At 43.2% G+C, this 20256-nt stretch overlaps 1 long non-coding RNA gene across 1 annotated transcript in view; it reads left to right on the plus strand.

Annotated features, from left to right (window-relative positions):
* Window positions 1–18389, plus strand: part of LOC104675906 — a 29545-nt gene extending 11156 nt beyond the window's left edge. The window contains exon 2 of the long non-coding RNA XR_749851.2: window positions 16549–18389. This is a non-coding gene — a long non-coding RNA (uncharacterized LOC104675906). The remainder of the gene's footprint in view (window positions 1–16548) is intronic.
* The last annotated feature ends 1867 nt before the right edge of the window (window positions 18390–20256 follow it).

Here is a 20256-nt window from a genome sequence, read left to right on the forward strand (position 1 = left end):
CCAGAGGTAGCAGAGTGTAACATCTTAGATGGAGATTGGGAAGCAAAAGGATTTCATAAGATGATAGTCTACTTGCTGAAAAATGCTGAATTTGACTAGAATTTAATAAACTTTCCACAACATGCAGGACTTGCATAAAAGTTCATTCCCTAAGACTAACTCAGGTTAAAACTCTACCAGTATGACAGCTGTGGCTACTGCATTTAGTGGTGAGGATGTGCCTCAGCTGCGGGGGCTGACTGCCTGCTATAATGTGCCGTGGGCCTATTGTTTTCCCCTATGCCTGACTGCCATGTTCATGAATGAACAAGGTGAAAGGTTTAGTGTAATTTGGAAGTACTAAGGTTGGGGCTGCGGTAAGGCCGGTTTCTGCCAGTGAGAAGCCTGCTCCTGACTGCCCTCCCATGATGCAGGCTCTGGTACTGCATTCTTAGTGAGCTCATACAATGGTGAGATGGTTAAGGAAAAGCTTGGAACCCAGGATCTGCAGTATCCTGCAAGTCCCAGAAAACCTCTTCACTGTCTTTTAGCTGTAGGCCAGGGAAAACCTTGAGTGGTTTTTATTCTCTTGGAAACCCTTTCCACAGTCAGGTCATGCCTTAAAACGTGAAACTTTCCCCTTGAAAACTGAAGGCTTTCCATCAAAACTTTGTGACCTTTATGTGCAAGTTGCTGTAAGAGGTAAAGTGAGTCCATTTCAGACCACACTTTACTGGGAGAGCAAGGCAAGAGATAATCTACACGCCGAATGAGGGGAGAATTTCAAGGAAATTGCAAGGTTATCCAGTCCCGGTGTAACGCCTGGGAAAAATAAGAAGGAGCTTCAGGAAACCTCTGTGGCATTATAGTCCAGGTGTACTTTGATTTTTCCAAGTGAAAAGCAAACACATACTGACTCTCTTTCTTAGCTAGAATGCTAAAGAAAGCTGGACAGGGACCTATGACTGTGAGCCATTCTGAATCAATGTGCACATTGAACAATCAAGTGTTAGAGTTTGGAATCACAGGAAACCTTGGTATCACGATTTTATTAAGTGCTCGTAAATCTTGAACAAATTTCCCTCCTTGTCCATCCTTGTCCCTTGATTTTTTAACTGGTAGGATTGGAGTATTACAAGGACTAATACACAGAATAAGTCCTTGTTTAATGAAATCTTCTGCAATTGATGAGAGTCCTTGAATTGCTCAGGCCTCAGTAAATATTAGGATAATTTAGGTAAAGGTTTAGAATGATCTATTTAGACTTTTATAGTTACCATACTTTTAACTCTTCCTATATCAGTAGAGGAAGAAGTCCATAAACATTCGGATATTTTAGAGAGATCAGAGATATTGCAGGCCTGAGTTTTGATCTTGTCAGTTTCTGCCTGTGGAGAGCACAACAGATCTCATTCAGGGGGTCAGGAAACTCTAACTCCTGCTCCGCAGGAAACTTCATATGCCTCTTTAGCTTAGCAGATAAGTCTTCCCCTAGCAAGTTACTAGAATAGTGTCACATAGGAAAAAGGTTCATTTTTCTGAAAATGGCCCCAGCATCAACTGGATGGGTTCATACATGGGTACTGTTGTGTCTGATTCAAAACCCCCACCACAGAAATGACCTTTCCACTTTCGGGGATTTGTCGGCTTGTTAAAAGAAAACCTTCAGCTGAATTAAATTTAAAGGAGTTTAACTGAGTGATGAATGATTCATAAATCGGGCAGCCCCCAGAATCACAGCAGATTTGAAGAGACTTCAGAGATGCCTCAGGGTCAGAACAAATCTATAGACAAGAAAGCAAAGTGATGCACAGGAATTGGAGGTGAGGTACAGAACAGCTGAATTGGCTACAGGTTGGAGTTTGCCTTATTTGAACACAATTTGAATGCTCAGTAGTATATGAGTGGTTGAAGTATGGCTCCTGGGATTGGCCAGGACTCAGCAACTGTTACAAGTGCATACTCCTAAATTAGGCTTTCAATCTTGTCTACCTACTAAGTTAGGTTACAGTTCATCCACAAGGACTCAGATATAGGAGTATGGAGCCCTTCTCAGGCCATATTTAGTTTGCTTTAGTAATTCCCCCTTTTGGTCATTTTCTCAATTTTGAGAGATTGACCAAAACTTTAGTCATTGATGTCACTATCACCATTGTAAATGTAATTATTTTGTCTTAAAACCCACTGAGAAACAGTAGAACAGTAGGTTTTGCAAAGGTAGGAGCAAGGATTGAGTAGAGGGTGCCTCCTTATGCTGGAACATACTATTTTAAGAGTAAAACAAGACCTGGTCTATTCTGGTCTAGAATCTATGTGCTTCCTTAAAGTCTTAGCTTGATTATGTCATATTTAGCATAACCAACTCCATTTTTGGTTTGGTCTCTTGGGGTCTAGTGCATGAGTTCAGTCCAAAACAATGGCCTCCTATAATTTTGTTTTAAAAAAATCTCCCCTTTTAACTGGGTTCTCAAGTGAGAGTGTAACCAAAACTTAGGGCTTTAGCACCACTTTCAGTTACCATCATTTTGGGTTTCTGGTCTCAGCATGTCATTCATAGCTTACAGTGTCCTCATGGTCCCATGTTTTTTTCAGCTGGACTCCAGAAGGGCAAGGCAGCCATCCTGGTTCTCCATGAGTCCATGCTTAATTAGCATTAGACTCACATCCTCTTGAATAGCAGTTGTTTTTCCAAATTTGGTGCACAGCACTGATAACTGATGGGTCATAATAGGCAATTTGATGTAGACCATGCATTTCATTCAAATTGTCTAACTAAAAAATTTCAGTATTGGCTGATTTACTGTGAAAATCTGGCAAAGTCTTTTCTTGGTATTTAATTAACTTTTGTTCTACTTAGGTTAGCAGTTTTATAACCTAGTCAGTCTTTTCATTAAAGTTCCAGGAATTCTTACCCAATTCAAATGATATGATTCTAAAGTTATTAGAAACCTGCATTCCAGAGTGCTTTTTAGGGTCCATTTCATCCTTTCATGAGTCTCCTAAAAGACACCATATTCTAGGATTTTACATGCTTGTGAAGTTTTCAAAAACTGCATCAGCATTAAGCAATTAACTGTGGAAATGACTTTAAATAGTCATAGTTAAAGACACAATATAAATGGTAATTTGGTTATTTCTGTGGTCTACAGTAACTTAACCATAATTATGATTGATAGCATATACTAAGACATATTAGAATTTTAGAAATACCATACAATTTTAGAACATATATTAATATCATTCACTAAAATATAATCTGAAGAAGGTTAAATATTATTTCTTTGACAATGTTTCCCATGTAATAACATGTCAAATAATCCTGTTTACCTCTCTTTTGGATGCTTCAGGGGCCCTCTGTAGCATCCCAAAGTTAAGGTCAGAAAAGACTATTTTGAAGCTGAAATTTGATTTTGGGAAGCCTGTCAAATATGTTAAAGGTTTAAAACATTTGATATTATGCTTAATCAGTTTAACCATGAGGTGAGATTCTTGTAAACCTTTTATCACCTTTTACAATTTTTGTAAAAGAGCACATCAGCACTTTAAGAAAACCATCTGTGCTTTTTTTTCGATGTTCAATTCATGGAAAAACTGAATAGTACCCCTTTAAATTTAGTCAATATGTTCACACACAGAATTTTTTTTATCAGATTAATTTTTAGAAACCTTCCACAACTTATTCAGACCCTTAGCTTCTTCTTATCTAATTTGAAACAACCCTTTAGCCATCTAAACTAGGCAAAAATTTACATTTCTATCCCTTCTTATAATCTTTTACCAAAAACACATTTCACTCTCCTCACACATCTTGCATGTAGAACAATTTTTTAGTAGTTTCAATTACATGTTATAATGGTAACTCTTAGCAACTTTTACTTTTGTTGCATAAATTTCCTTTCATGAATCCTTTCACAACATACACAAACTATCTACAACATGCTTGGACTTTCTGACTTGTCCTAAACATCCCTCTTTTTAAACAACCAGTTATTTTATTTTAGGACAAGAATTTACCATACAAGATCCTTTCCTATATAAAATCTCTTTTCTTTATAACTTTATTTTCATAGCCAAGATGCATGACTAAGTCCACATGTCCCCAGGCCTTATCTAGAATCTAAGGTCTCCAAGGTAGGTAAGTTGAACAATTTTCAAAAGTCAAAGCAGGTTATAACCTTAAAGCATTTAGCAAACCTAATATCTGACCTGTCTATATTAGACCAAATGTCTTTATTTTGCCAATAATCTTTAAAGCTGTTTTTATTTCCCAAAGATTACTAAAGTTATATAAACTAAGACATTACAGTTTTTACTTTCCTGACAAAAATATTTGATTTAAGAACATATTTTTCTTTAGGCCAATTAATTAGAGCTCTCTTATATAAACATTATGCACCCAACACATATATAACTACACAGGCAGAACAGAAGAAGACTCAGTAGTTTATATGTCTCTTAATTGGATTACTGGGTTTAGGGTGGAGTCCTTGGAAGAACAGGGCCAGCAAAGCATGCAGTTTCTGGGGCCTAATATAATAAGCAGTCACATCTGGAAGGCAAAACTGACCTTCAAAAATTAAGGGTCTCATTTTTATGCCAGACCCTTAATCTGGTATAAAGAACAGAGTCTTAGATTTTGAGAGGGATCTATCCATTTCCAATGCCTGGGGTTCCATGAAGAAAACAGGTTTTTTTTTTTTTTTTTTTTTTTTTTTTTTTTCCCAAAATGGGGTCTCTGGCGCCTTCTATTTTTTCCAAAGAGTCCAAGGCTGTTAGAGCTTGAATATCTGCTTTTAATTAAGCTGACTTTTAACCATAGTGCTCTTTCTAAAAACTCCTTTTAAATTTCTTATTACCTGACTTTAGCCAGGCCAAATGGCTGATATTTCTGTCTTTTGAACTTTACCAAAGGTAACCTTACAGATGAAACCAACAAAGCTCAACTAAGGATATGACTTAACCACAAGTGTACTAGGTATTTTCAAAGAGGTGGTAAGCAGTTTTTACAAAATCTGAAATTTTTAAAGGTAACTCAGAGAAATGAAGATTTAAGAAGGGAAGCTAGAGGTTGTTTATGGAGGGGAAGAAGATCAGGAAGTGGTAAAAGTCACACAGGTATTAACCAGAAAGTACTCATTCTCTAAGCTTGGAATCAAACCCAGGCCACCAATGTGAAAGGATAAAACTTAGCTGCTGAGCTACAACACTAGGCAGTCTCCATTGCCCTTCCCAGAAGGAGTCTAGAGTAGTTAATTTTGAGCTTGCAAAGTCTTTCAACTACTCAAGATAATTTTTAGAGTTTAGTGTGACATGAACCCTAAAATTCCTGTTCCCTGGAAGGCAGAGACCAAGAGAAAGTACCGCCACATAATTACAAGGCCAAGCTACCAAGGACATAAAACAAGATGGAGACCTAATCCAGTTTTTGTTTGTTTGTTTGTTTCAGGGACCTGCCGCAACACAAAAGAAAAAGAAATTAATGCACTCTAGTGCCTTTGTTGTTTATTTGGAATGTACCACTGTAAGTTATCTTTAGTAACATTTCGCCATTTCTGTAAGACTTTGCTGCTTCCCAGGCCTAATGTATGAGCCGGAAGGAATTCGGTTTTCTAGAAATTAACGATCCCATTTTTACCTAAAATATTGGCTTTACTGTCAGGTTTCCTTGATTAACTTAGTCAATGATTTCTTTCCCACCTAAACGCACAAGAAAAATGAAACAAAATAGTAGAATATAAAAATCCCTGCAAACTTTTAAAAGCCAAATTTTACACCCCCTACAATATTACCACTTATGACCAGTTCCTTTCTGACCCAGTCAGATGTAAGAGTACTCTAACTGGATCCAAGCCAGTTAATTCCCAGATCAAATCCATTCCTGGACCCAGTCCAGTTTCTGTTGTGACTTCCAAACCCAGTTTGGATCAGAAATTTGTTCAAAGAAACTGAGAGCTCAAAACACAAATCCATGGAGCTCTGAAATCTGAGAGAGAACTTACCCATGATCCCCAGCTGCTCTGAGAGATCAATGGACACAAATAAGTCCTGCAGGTACCTTGCTTGTTCACTCAGTACTCCTGGGGGTCGTTAGAAGTTGTACTTTGGATCCCACTTCTGCCACCATCTGTTAAAAGAAAAACTTCAGCCAAATTAAATAGAAAAAAACTTTAATTGAGCAATGGACGATTCACAAATTGGGCAGCTCTGAGAATCACAACAGATTCAGAGAGACTCCGGGGTTCCTCGTGGTCAGAACAAATTTATAGACAAAAAAAAAGGGGGGGAAAGTGATATGCAGAAATCAGAATTGAGGTACAGAACAGCTGGACTGGTTACAGCTTGGCATTTGCCTTATTTGAACACAGTTTGAACACTGAATGGTGTATGAGTGGTTGAAGTATGGCTGCTGGAATTGGCCAGGACTCAACGATTGTTACAGGTGCATACTCCTAAGTTAGATTTTCAATGTTGTCCACCTATTACGTTAGGTTGCAGTTCATCTACAAGGACTCAAACATAGAAGAAGTACAGAGTCCTTCTCAAGCCATATTTAGTTTGCTTTAACAGCTTATTAAAGTGGGGTTTGTGAAAGATAAACCAAACCCAATATTCACCAGCATGCTACAGGTTCCTTGCTTGTCTTAGCCTCTGTTTCTCATTGTTTATCAAAAGGCATCACAGGCAACAGCTAGCCGGAAAGTCCCTCCTGCGGCCAGGCTGATTGTGATCTCATGGGCTCCCTCTAGTGGGCAGACCATCGCCACTGAAAGGAGGAGGCTCCTTGGTGGACTGGGATGACTGGGCAACCTCTCTTCCAGGGCCCTGGCTGTTTGCAATGTAGGTAGACACCTTGGGGTGAAGGGTTTCTTACTCTAGGTTCTTTAGACTGTGGTTTAAAACAAGGACAAGGTGGTCTCTTTGGCTTTGGCCCCTGTAATTGTTGCAATTGAAGAGGCATAAGCTTATTAGCTTTCTGTGCTTTTTCTTATTCTAGAGTCCTTTGAAAATGCTCAGCTAAAGTCACCAATTCCACCATGTCTGTCATTCCCCATCCAAATTCATGCTTCTTAATGCAACTGCTAAATTCGGGACAACATTTGTTTATAAATAGAGCAGTTAATGCCATTTTAATCCCTACAGGAAATTCTCCTTGTAGTCTTTTGAGTGCAGAATGTTTCACAAATAGTGTTTCTAAACCAGCTCTGTAATATGAAATGGGTACGTCCTTTTTTCACCTGCAAGACTGACAGATGGATCCTTTTTTTTTGTGCAGAAGACTTAGGAACTGAATTTAAAAGGTTTTCAGTGTTCTTCCAGCTTGTTGTAGCAAGAAGGTTTTAGTGTCTTTAATATCCCCTCGGGTTCTCTCTATTCTGCTGCTTTTATACTCTTTTGAGCTTTACCAGGTTCCAAAATCAAGTGAAGAAATTCATAAAGTCAAAAGTTCCTGGATCATAAGCTCCTATGGCAATTCTAAATTCCTAGGTAAACGTTTGAGGATTTTCTCTTGCATTAGGAAAGTATCTTATGAAGGCTTTAAGTTCAGCTTCAGAGCATGGAGTAAAGTGGTTACAGCAGGCCGGCCTAGGTGTTCAGAGGGTCTCACGTTGTAAGACAGTTGTCCAACCCCTCCTTTTCATTTTCCTCAAGATGGAAAGGTACTTGAGCAAAACGATCAGTGGACTCAGGATATTGAAGTAATGACAAAGACAGCAAGGAGCAGTCAGAGTTAATTCAATGAGCGTGCAGTCCTCCTTCCTCTGGTCCTCAGTTTGCTGATTAAGCTTTTTATTTGTCTCCTGGGAAGAAACTTTTAAGGCAGACACTCTTTGTTTAATCTTTTACATGTTTCTGCATACCAATTAAAATGCATTCCATTGTTCTTATGGGATGTTTTATCTTTCTATTTCTATTTTTTCCCTGCAAATAAACAATTTTATCCAAATTAAAACTTCTCAACCAGGCACGGTGGCTCATCCCTATAATCTACGCACTTTGGGAGGCCGAGGGGGATGGATCACTTGAGACCAGGAGTTCAAGACAAGCCTGGGCAATAGAGAGAAATTCCATCTCTACAAAAAATACAAAATTTAACTGCGGGTGGTGGTGTGCACCTGTAATCTCAGCTACTTGGGAGGCTAAGGCAGGAGAATCGCTTGAGCCCAGGAGGCAGAGGTTGCAGTGAGCCGAGATTGCGCCATTGCACTCAAGTCTGAGTAACAGGAGTAAAACCCTGTCTCATCAAACAAGCAAACAAACTTCCCCACTGTGGCTGCTGTAACTCTAAATTATTTTGGGTAAGGTTCACCCATTTCTCCAGAAAAGCCCTTGTTCTGTGTCCATAGTTCATATACAAGAAATTGACTAGAGAGTCCCAGATGGGGGAGTTCTAAGCTCCTTGGATCCCAGTAAACCCCTGATTCCCTATCTCCTAGGAATCCTGCCTACCACACCCAGTTCAGTTTCTGTTTTGGCCCAGCCAGACATCTGAAACCTCTGTAGGATCAGTCCAGTTTCAAGATTTCTGAACCCAGTGTGGATCAAATTTCTCAAATAAGCTCAGAGAGCTCAGAACCCGAATGAGTGGAGCTCAGAATCCGAGAGGGCTAGACCCACCATCCCCAGTTCCAGGGGATCAGTGGGCACAATGGGCCCTGGTGCGTGCCTTGGCTTGGCCACCCCCTGCTCCTGGGGGTCACTATGTTCCTCTTTGAGTTCCTTCACATTCACCGATCTGTTAAAAAGGGAAAACCTCAGGCAAGCTTAAATTTATCAGGTTTATTTAAGGGGAAAAAAACTTGCAAGCTGGGCAGCCCTTAGAACTAGAACAAGTTCAAAGAACTCCTGCTTGTCACATGGTCAGGCAGCATTTATGAACAGAAAACTAACGTAGAGCAAAAAGAACAACTAAATTGGCTACAGCTCAGTGTTTTGTCTCACTGGGTCGGCTGACTGCCTACTATGACATAAAGCTCAAGCCTTAACTAACCAAAACTCAGCTATTTGTTGCCTCAGTATACTCTTAAGGAAATTAGTGACATTTAGCATGAACAACTCCGTATTGGCTTGGTCTGCTGGGTGCAGGAGAGGAGCCTGATCCAAATCAATGGCCCCTACAAATGTTACTGAAGAGTTCTAAGGAGGGGTCCTGAGGTAGCTGTGGCCACGAGGGTCAGCTTGAGGCTGAAGATGAGAAGCGCACACATTCTTATATTCTCCATTCTCTGCAGTTGGTTTTTGCTTATTCCTGGGCTGGCCACCACCCTTTGTAATTGCTGTAGATTTTTGCTTTATTTTTCAAATTATGTTATTAAAAATTAACTATGTACTCTTTGACCCAGCCATTCCACTTCTGGGTATTTTACCCAAGAGAAATGAAGATATACATCCACAGAAAGACTTGTAGAATTTTCACAGCAGCCTATTCACCATAGTCAAGACCTCAACACAACTCAAATGCCCACCAATAGGAGAATGAATCAAAAAATTAATGCTTTTATATAGTAGAGTATTATTTATTAATAAAAAGGAAGGAAAACATGCAGCAATATTATGTTAAGTGACAGAAGCCAGACTCAAAATAGTACATGCTGTATGACTTTTCTGTAGGATGTCTGAGATCCCACCAAAACTAATGTATGGTAATAAAAGTCAGCACAGTCATTTGAGGGTGGGGTTGACTGGAAAGCAACCCTAGGAGATTTCTTGGCGCGATGAAATGTCCTCTAGCTTGTTTGAGATGGTGACTATACAGGTTGTGAAACTGCCAAGACCCATTAAACTCAACATGTAAGATCTGTAAACAGAAATTATTATAAGGTTAAAATTAACTACAAAAAATATGTGCTGGGCATAAAACACGAAACAACCCAGAAATGAGTAGAGAAAAAGTTAACAACCCACCCACCCTCTTTGGGCTTCCCTGAGTCAATTGCTGTTACTGCTGTTTGTGTACAGAACTGAAGGCCTGTTACTATCCTGCAAAACTCTTGTTACTATTCAAGCATCACGACTGTAATCCTAACACTTTGGGAGGCCAAGGTGGGAGACTCACTTGAAGCCAGGGGTCCAAGACCAGCCTGGGCAACACAGTCTCTACAGATTTTTTAAAAGTGTATTAGCCAAGCATGACGGCATGCACCTATAGTCCTAGCTGCTTAGGAGGCTGAGGCAAGAGTATGGCTTGAGCCCAGGAGTTTGAACCTGGGTGACCGAGTGAGATTCTGTTTCTAAAAACAAAAACAAAAAGAAATTGATATTGAAACTTTCAGTTCAAATTTAGGCTTGTAACATTTTATGTAACCCCTTTGGTTTCAATAAAAAATAATTTGAAAACAAGAAAGATTCTAGGAAGATAATTAGATAAGTGAAATAATGACATTCAATAGATTTGAAATATAAAGTTAGAAACACCTTCCAAAAATTAGATCAAAATGGTGAATAAATGGAAAATAACATAAAAGATAAAAGATTTAGAAAATCAACCCATGAATCAACCCGACATTGAACAGTAAGTGAAGTCTCAAACATTCTAGCTGACTTCCAGTTACTGTATGAGACTTTTTTTCATTTATCAGATATGTAGGGAATAGACTGACCACTGAGCTGAGACATTCTCAGACAATCACAGACATTCTCAGACAATCACAGTGTTGTGCCTTCTTGGCTACGGCCCTGGACTCCACCACAGCAGGTGGGAAGTTCAGCCAGTTCCACTTCAGACTTGAAGGGCTAGGACACCCAGATGGCAAACGCTGGCCTCATGCCCACTAAGGATGAGTTGGGAAGCACACATTCACGAGAAAGAGAAAGGAGAGATGCTGACAACTACATCCACACAGCTCTCGGACGAGGAAACTCGTCCGAGTCATCTCGGACAATGGCATCTCAGAAAAAGGAGGTGCTGCCCTCGAAAGGAAGATGAGAACCTACTTTTAAATATTTTATTGCCGATGAAACATGAGACAATGAAACAGGAGCACTTGTTAAAGAAGGACTGAAAATATGCCCCCTTCCTCAAAATTCTTTCTTAGAAGCCACTGGAGTACGCAATCAAAAAAAAAAAAAAAAAAAAAAAAAAAAGGGAATATCAAGATCTGGATGCAGGAGCTGGCAGGGAACTGGTACAGGACATGGGCAATAGTCAGTCTCAGGATGCCTGCAGCCTGGGCAGCCGGAGTCCCTGTGCAGCAGGGCAGAAGTGCTGGGGCACATGGTGTTGAGCCTGCAGGATGAGGATGAGGCACCTTATAAAGGATATGGCCATGTACTTGACAGATCTAATGCAGCATTTTGAAAAAATAAATAAAGATCAGTGCACCAAAATGAAGCAAATTTTAAAATGAGGTAATCACTAACTCTAAGCAAAACAAAAAGTTGGACTAGGAAAAAAACCCACCATATGCTACTATTGTGTTTACAGTGTAGTACATAGTCTTAATAGACTACTAATGTATAATAGATTGTAAAATTTATCAATATTTTACTACATCCATACTGGGAGATTGGAGGGTTGAGAAGAAAGGGAAAATGCAGAGAAAGGGACTGGCACAAGGAATAAATCTTCATCTGTCCTGACACACGCTCCAAGGCCATATCAGAAATTACTCATTGGGCAATAGCTGTGCAAGTGTATTATTTGGAAGCACTTATTAATGTGTTTGGTATTTCCACTCTTGTTGGATGCATGCAGCAGGCACTCTTCAGGTGCAGAAGGGGAGGTCTATTGTCTCATCCTTGTACACCCAGCATCGCCAGGGTGTCTGCAGAAGGCAGGGCTTAGTGAGCAAGTGAATACGCAAACACATACACATCCTTGGATATCCCTCCGCCACCTTCAGGGAGCAGGGGTCTGTGTACAGGGAACCTGCTCCTAAGGTAGTGGGCTGCTGTCTACCCCACCTCCACACACATACACCTAGCCTGGACTTACCCTCTCAGGCCCCAAAGCTCAGGCCAGGTGGGGCTGGGACAGCCTCCCTAGCCCGTCCTGCTGGCTAAGGAAGCAGGGGTGTAGGCTGAGGAAGGGAAAGGGAGACACAGGGGTTGCAGGCTCTGATTTCAGGTCCAGGCTAGGGCCCTAATGGCTCATGCTGGAGATGGGTATCATGCTTGTAAAGTTCTACAGGAAACATGAACACGGGCACTGTGTCCCTGGGCTGCCTGGGTCCTCCCTGCCAAGTCCAGGTCTGCTTAGACTCACACGTGGCCATCTCTCCATTTATAGGGTTGCTCCAGTGAGTTCAGTTACAACACTGATTCCCTGTGCTGAGGGTTCAGGACTGGCAAAGACCTGCCCTTGACTTCCGGGATTCTTAGGATCCCCATGGCACTGACACTGTGGACTTGTGAAATTTCATTTCTGATAAGATTGCATAAATCCCAGTGAGGTCACTGTATTAGTCTGTTCTCGCATTGTATAAAGAACTACCTGAGACTGGGTAACTTATAAGAAAAGAAGTTTTAATTGGCTCATGGTTCCACAGGAAGCATAGCAGGGAAGGCCTGCTTTGCTTTCAATCGTGGTGGAAGGCAAAGGGAAAGCAGGCACATCTTACATGGCCAGAGAAGGAGGAAGAGGAAAGAGAGACGGGAGGTGCCACACACTTTTAAACAACCAGATATCATGGAGAACTCACTATACCAAGAGCAACAAGGGGGATCTGCCCACATGATCCAATCACCCCCCACCAGGCCTTTCCTCCAACATTGGGGATTACAATTTGAGGTGAGATTTGGGCAGGGACACAAATCCAAACCATATCAGTCACCTTCTAAAGAAATGCTTATTCATGAGGTTGAGAGCTTTGCAATTGGTGCAGAGGGCGTACACCTGGGAGAGTTTTTTCTATAAGGGTTTTTCACTGAAGTTTCATGAAATTATTGGTGTCTTCATGCTGTAACGGGTGGGCCACTGAGTTCAACCAACATTTAAACAAGCACTTGCTATCTATTGGCCTGGATGTAAAAGGCAGAGTCCCTGTGCTCCAGAAGTTCAGAGTCAGGGAAGGGAGATGGATGTGTTCAGTCCATTCATTCTCTTGATAAATGTATACTGAGCACCTAGGATGTGTTGGACACTGTCCCAGACACTGAGATATAGCAAAGAACAAAATTTCAAAAAAAAAAAAACACCACATAGGACTTATGTGCCTGGGAACAGACAATAAGCAAAATAAAGATGGGAATTATCAGCTATATGAAATGGAGAAAAATAAAGTAGGGGAGAGGAAAAGGAGAGTTGAGGGAGGTTGCATTTTAAACAGAGTGGTGAGGGAGGCTTTATGACAGAGTGATCACTGAGCAGAACCCTACTGAAGGAAAGGGAGTCAAGTACACCCAGGGGAAGAGCACACCAAGGGGAGGAGCATCTGGTGGGAAGGGCACACCTAGATGAAAAGTACATCTGGGGGAAGGGTATACCGGGGAGTGGGTGTACCTCAGGAAAGGGTGCACCTGGGGAGAGGGAGCACCTGGGGGAAGGGTACACCTCGCAAGTGGGTACACCTGGGGGAAGGTTCACCTGGGGATTGGGTGAACTTGGGGAGAGGGTACATCTGGGGAGAGGGTGCACCTGGGAAATGGGTGTACCTGAGGAGAGGATACACCTGGGGGAAGGGTGCACCTAAGGAGTGTGTATACCTGGGAAAATGGTGCACTTGGGGGAAACGTACACCTGGGGAGAGGGTACACCTGGTGGAAGGGTGTACCTGAGGAGTGAGTGCACCTGGGAAGAGGGTGTACTTGGGGAGTGGGTGCACTCAGAGAAAGGGTGTTCCTGGGATGTGGGTGCACCTGGGGAAAGGGTGTACCGTGGGAAAGGTGCACCTAGAAAGGGTACAGCAAGGGGAAGGGTGTGCCTAGGGGAAGGGTGTGCCTAGGGGAAGGGTGCACCTGGGGAGTGGGTATACCTGGGGGAAGGGTATACCTGAGAGAAAGGTACACTGGGAAGTGGGTGCACCTGGGGAAAGGGTGCACCTAGGAGATGGACACACCTGTGGAAAGGGTTCATCTTGGGGAGGGATTGTGTCATCTTCCCATCCTTTCCCTCCCCTTGTCATTCAAACCTCTAAAATACAATCTTTTCTCAACTTGGGGCTTGGGGACAAGGTTCATAAAGTCAGTAACTATTAGAAGCAGTATGTAATCACGTGTGTGTACTGCGTACAGTGGCATTTTCTCTAGTGAGACAATTTGTGACTGTAGATTGAGCTTTTTCCCAAAGATTGAGAATCCTGGGATGTTTATTCAATTTCACTCATGAATGCAATGGTTTATTAAAGAATACACTTCCAGAGGAAGTGATGGTCAGAGACACTTGCTAAGCTTATAATGGAAGCTTGCAGCCCTGAAGGTGCTCCTGGAGATCATACCCAGATCTATGCTGGACACCCAGGGCATGAGGTCAGCTCAGAGGTCAGCAGGGCTGCCTCTGCTAACTGCTTTCATGGAAGCTGAGGCAGAAGCCTGACAACTTGTTCACTTGCAGCTGATCTCATGCTTTTTGCTTTAGCACATACTTGAGAGAATGTTTACATTGGAGTTCAATCAGACCAGCCATCCTACTTTGCCATTTTATCCCAACCTCAGCACATACACAGGAAAGTTTTAGCAGTTCAAAATAACATTTTTAGTCATTTGGCAGAAGCAGTATGCCAATTTGCAACTTTGCTGGAAATTTCCCAATATGCAATCTCTGCTAATGAGCTCATTACAAAACTTTTCACAGCCTCCCTAGGGGACTGTCCTAGGAACTATATGTATCCAAGGCACTAATGTTTTTTCTAGATATTTTATTGTTATCATGATTGTAAAATAGATCTTTGTTCACTTTATTTTGTACAGGGTTATTGCAAGTATATATAAATGCAACTTATCACTGTGTTTATTTTATATCCAGCCACTTTATTCTCTTACTGTTATTCCTAAATACTTGCTACCTCTTTGAGGAACGCCCATATTTTTCTGCCCTGTGGACATCACTTCTTGACCAATAAATTGGGAGTTCAGTGCTGGATTCTGAGCAGGGAAGTGATGTGTGCCTTCTAAGCAGAAGCTCTCTGGGTATCTATTACTGCTTTTAAAACCATCACACTGTAATCCCAGCACTTTGGGAGGCCAAGGCGGGCAGATCACGAGGTCAGTAGATCGAGACCATCCTGGCTAATACAGTGAAACCCCGTCTCTACTAAAAATGCAAAAAAATTAGCCAGGCGTGGTGGCAGGCACCTGTAGTCCCAGCTACTCAGGAGACTGAGGCAGGAGAATGGCGTGAACCTGGGAAGCGGAACTTGCAGTGAGCCAAGATCGCGCCACTACACGCCAGCCTGGGCGACAGAGCGAGACTCTGTCTCACAAAAAACAAAACAAAACAAAACAAAAAAAACAAAAAAACCCAAATAGTCCCCATAAGGTGTGGCTTAAAATAATGGTTTATGATCTAATGACCCTGTGGTCTGGGTTCAGTAGTTCTTTCTTGGGTTTCTTACGAGGTTGTAGTCAGTTTCCAGCTGGGGCTGCATGCCACCTGAAGGCTCAGCTGGGCTGGATGTCCAAAATGGCCCAGTCACACAGTGGGCAGTGGATTCTGACTCTCACCTGGAGCCTCAGTGGGGCCTCTTCACTGGAGCACTCACATGTGGCATCTCCATGTGGCTTGGGATTCTCACAGCCTGACAGCTAGATTCCAGGAGGGAACATTATCAAGAGATCCAGGTGTCTTACAAGCCCAGCCTCAGAAGTCCTAGAATGTTACTTCCATCACAACCCATTGGTTAAACAAGTCACTAAGGTTAGTCCAGACTTTGTTAGTAAGACAAAGGCAAGATTCCAGTACTCGGTGTAAGAATCATCAAGCACATACACGGAGGAAAGGAATTGATGGTGACTGTCTTTGTAGACTATCCGTACAAGCTTGAAAAACCATCACCTGGTTCTGCAAGCTCCTTTTCCTTGGCCATGAGGCCAGTGTGACCCAGGTGAGGGCTGCTAGAACTCGTTGGACTGATTCGTTCACTCAGGCATGCATTTTAAGTTAATAAATACTTACTGAGTTTCCACTGAGTGCATACATGATGGAATCAAACCAAACCAAGGCCCTCTTCAGCTATACTCACGTCTAGGGTATAGGAGGGATAGTGGGGGCGGGTTATGCTTGTTAGGCAGATGAGTTCAGAACTACAGAGTGATGAAAATATTAACACCTATGTAGCACTTACTGTGTGCCAAACACCATTTTACATACTTTACACATCGTGCTTTACGGCAGAACCTGAGAAACATGCTCAACAAGTCCAGGAAATAAATAGAGGTATCAGCTGTCACTTTTTTATTGTAAAATTTTTTAAGTAGTGCAATAAAATAAAAATAAAACAGAATGCATAATCATTAAGAGGGAAGAAATAAAATATTACTATTTTTAGATACAATGATTTTGATCTGCAGAGGTCTCAAGAGAATAAACAGAAAAATTCCTAAAATTAGTAAGTAAAGCCCTAGCTCCATCACGTACAAGCCTTATGAGCTTAGGTCACTCACTTCCTCTCTCTTCTCTCATCTGAACCTCTGAAGGGCCCTGGAAATGGGGGATCCCCTGCCTTGACAGCTCATCGGTATGTGTGAAAAGCCAACAAGAGTGGATATGATAGGAACTGCAATCATAAAGCACTTTGGAGAGTGTGAAGACTGGTGCTCGCAGCAGAAGTTAACACACTGATGCTGTGATCACTGTTCAGTAGGTGGATGGTCCTTAGTGATCCTTGAAGAGTAGCTGTGACTGGAAGACACAGAATGGAGAGGGTGGATCACGCAAATGAAAAGATGGGCTCCAGCATTCAGTGGAAGGAACTTGTGGTTGGTTCCCCCATTTTTTTGTTGGCGGTGGTGGTTTATTTTCATTCCCCATGCCCGATCCTTCTGATGGCACTCACTGATTTGGCTCTAGGGCACAAGTCTATGTTGCATGCAGTCCTGGTGTGACAATCAATTGAGGCATTTCCTGGGCTAGGAGCTGGGACACAGGCCAGGCCAATCAGACTCTGGTTCCCCCAGGACGCTGAGTCTTAGTGGAGTCATGCCAAGATGGAAACAGCTGACCTGTTGTGCTGCTGCCATGGCTCCCTGAGGAGTGTCCCTCAGTTCCTGAGAGGGGACTGTCTGCACATTGGCTCTTTTGGATTGATTTTTCACTTTTTCTTTGATTCGGAGAGCTACCCACATCCTCTCCAAGCCTTGCTCCAGTCAACCAGACTGCTTGCAATGGAAGAAATGCCTATGCAGAAGGCATCGAGGCTCCTGGGAAGATGGGGAGCGGCACATGTTCTCACGGTGTTGACACCTGTGCATGAGAAACACCTCATTGCCTTGGCACGACAAACCCAAGAGGGAGGGGGTTCCTCCCCCCATTCTGCAAATGGAAAAACTGAGGCTCAGAGGGGAAATTGATCACCCAGTGTCATAGCCAATGAATGACAGAGGGAAAGTCATGGTCCAGGGCTGAGTCCGGGTTCCACAGTCTGTAGAAGAAATTCTTCAACCCCTTCATCATGTGACAAGAGCCACAAGGTCTCCAGGCCTCCTGGACACGACAGGTGTTTGCTCACAAACTGAAACTGTCTCTGCTGGGTCACACCCTTCCCTGTCCATCCCTATTCTTGGTGCAGGGTGTCAGCTGGCCCCTGGAGGACCTATGGGTATTCAACTTGCAGAAAGCCTCAGCGAGTGATGAAGTCATTTTATCATTCGGCATGTTGACAAAAAAAAAAAAATTTTTTTTGTTTGAACTTTTCAGCCTTAGTTTCATTTCCATAAATCTCTTCATTCTTATCCTAGTCCTTCCCCAACTGTTTGTCAAAATTCCCATCATATATTTTTCCACTTGGAAGACTGATTTTTAATACCCATCCTCCACCCCCACCAGGCCATGGTGTGGACATTTTTCATTCCCAAAGTCAGGAGGCCAGAGACATTTCCAAGAGAGGTCAAAGCACTTGCTGGTCATGTTAGAAAATGAGCAGGGAGGATAAGGGTGTGAAGGGGCATCCTGCCTCCAGGAGGGACCCCCTCCAAGTGAGTTAAGAGATGTGGGCCGGGAGGGCTGAGCAGTAGCGTCCACTGGGAAACCCTGGGCTCCAGGCCCAGCCCTGTGGCTGCCTCACTGGGCAAGCCCTTCCTGCTGGCCTTGGAGGACATGGACCATCTTCCCAGGCTTGGCTGTGTATCCCAATGGCACCATGGAGCAGCCAGGTCCCTTGGCCAGGCCACTAAACTACACTGTATCCCCCTTGTCATCTGTTGCATGCAGGCATCAGTATTTACCTTTAAGGAAGTGTTTCTCAAACTTGAGTCACTCAGTTTTCATGGCATATTTATACACTATATGTGTGATTATTAAAAGTTTCCTTTAAATCAAATTATTGCCTTTGTTTAAATATCTTTCTTTAACTTGCATGTATCATCACTGAAGATGGAAAACCAGTATCACATGCCATAAACAAAGGCTAACTAAACAAAATAGCACAACTATAAAATAACAGGATTCATATGTCCCCTAAAATCAACTTGTATACTACCAATGATATGTACACCCAATTTTGGAAACACTACTTTAAGGGGGCTGAGATACGAACTCAAATACCTCCAACTCCGATGTCCCCAAGTCCTTCAATTATCAGGGGTTTCTATTTCATAATTTAAAACACAAGCAGCCTGAATTCATGTTCCATACGTGATGGCAAGTCTCCCACCCGTTCCTTCTTCCCTTATGAGACTTTTGTGGATTTCCAAAAGGTTCATGTTTTCCAGGAACGAACAAATGGCCAAACCGTGGTGTGGTGGGGGTTAAGGGGTGTGAGCTACCTCCTTCCCCACAGTGCCTAACTCCTCTCTGGCAATCCGTGTTCCAATGATGCCCAGATTTACACACCAAGCCTCTCTCCTGAGCTGCAGATGTGTGCACCTGACCACACACTTGGCAATTCCCTTTGGCTATCTTGTGGACGCCTCAGCTTAGAACGCTGAAGACGGAACTCCAGACCTTTGCCCTAACCCTGCTTTCCCCCGGCTTCTCTGTCAGGGAGGGTGGCCATTCCCCAGATCCTCATGTTTCCACAGGGGCAGAGACCACGTCTGTCCCATTCCCTGCTCTATGGTAGGAGTAAGAGCTTGTATGGGCCAGTTTAAGCTGTCATACCAAAGAACAAATGACTCCATGTCCTAAGGACTTCAAATAACAAAGGTTTATTTCTCTCGTGTATTTATGCCTCTCTCAGCATGGCTGGGTGTCTGTTCCATGTCAGCTTCATTCCAGAATCAAGGCTGATGCAGCAGCCCCTACCGGACATGCCAGCCTGGTGCCAAGGGAGAAAGAGCGACAGTGCAGCCACCGATGGCGCCTGGAGCTGCCACACCTGCCACACTGTTCATCACCCGTGGCAGAAACTGAGTCACCAGGGCCAGGAAGCTCCGTCTTCAGGAGACAACTTGGGAATAACTGCACAGCCTCCCACAGTGCTTGACAGATACTGATTGGATACTGACAGGAATAAGGTGTCACAGGCAGCTTCCATCATGATCAACTTCCATCATGGATCATGAAGTTCACATGAAGGTTAGAAAGTGGACTTCGTGCTTGGGTGGCACACAGAGCTCACCCACTGGCCGAGATATTCATTTCTCACACAGGCGAAGTCAAAGGCCTTACACACAGGATCCCCACAGGCCTCACACTTGGCCTTGGAGGCTGCAGGCTGGCAGCCCAGTGTGTGGGGTCCCCCTGCTAAGCCCCTCCAGCCTGCCCCTATCCACACCGGGCCTGGGCCTCTGCATCTGACCTGGCTCCCACATCACACCACTGGGGGCTCCTACCTCCTGTGGACCTCACTGCCTAAGAGTCTTTGAACCTCTTAGTCACTCTGAGCCTTCCATGGTTTGGTCCTTGGAAACCAAAGGCTCACATGAGGTCCCATCTAAGGGGCCTGCCCAGGAGGCAGATCTGGTCAGTCAAGTCCTCCCTCAGCAGGAGGCCCCTGCAGGCAGAGACTCAGGGCTGCAGAGTCAGGAAGTCAGGGCCACAGGACTTATGGTCCTGGCAAGTCTCCAGGTGGTTGACGCTGGGTACACAGCCATGGTGGGGCTGGAGGGTCAGCCGGCAGTAGTTAGGGATGTCGAAAACAGGGAAGATTGATCCTATAGATACACCTGCATGAGCACAAAATGGAACGCACACAGCCCAAGTTCCTATCCACAGGGTGCCCGTTGAAAAGGTCATGGGTACACCTG

The sequence above is a fragment of the Rhinopithecus roxellana genome, chromosome 1, assembly GCF_007565055.1.
Source record: "Rhinopithecus roxellana isolate Shanxi Qingling chromosome 1, ASM756505v1, whole genome shotgun sequence".
NCBI lineage: Eukaryota > Metazoa > Chordata > Mammalia > Primates > Cercopithecidae > Rhinopithecus > Rhinopithecus roxellana.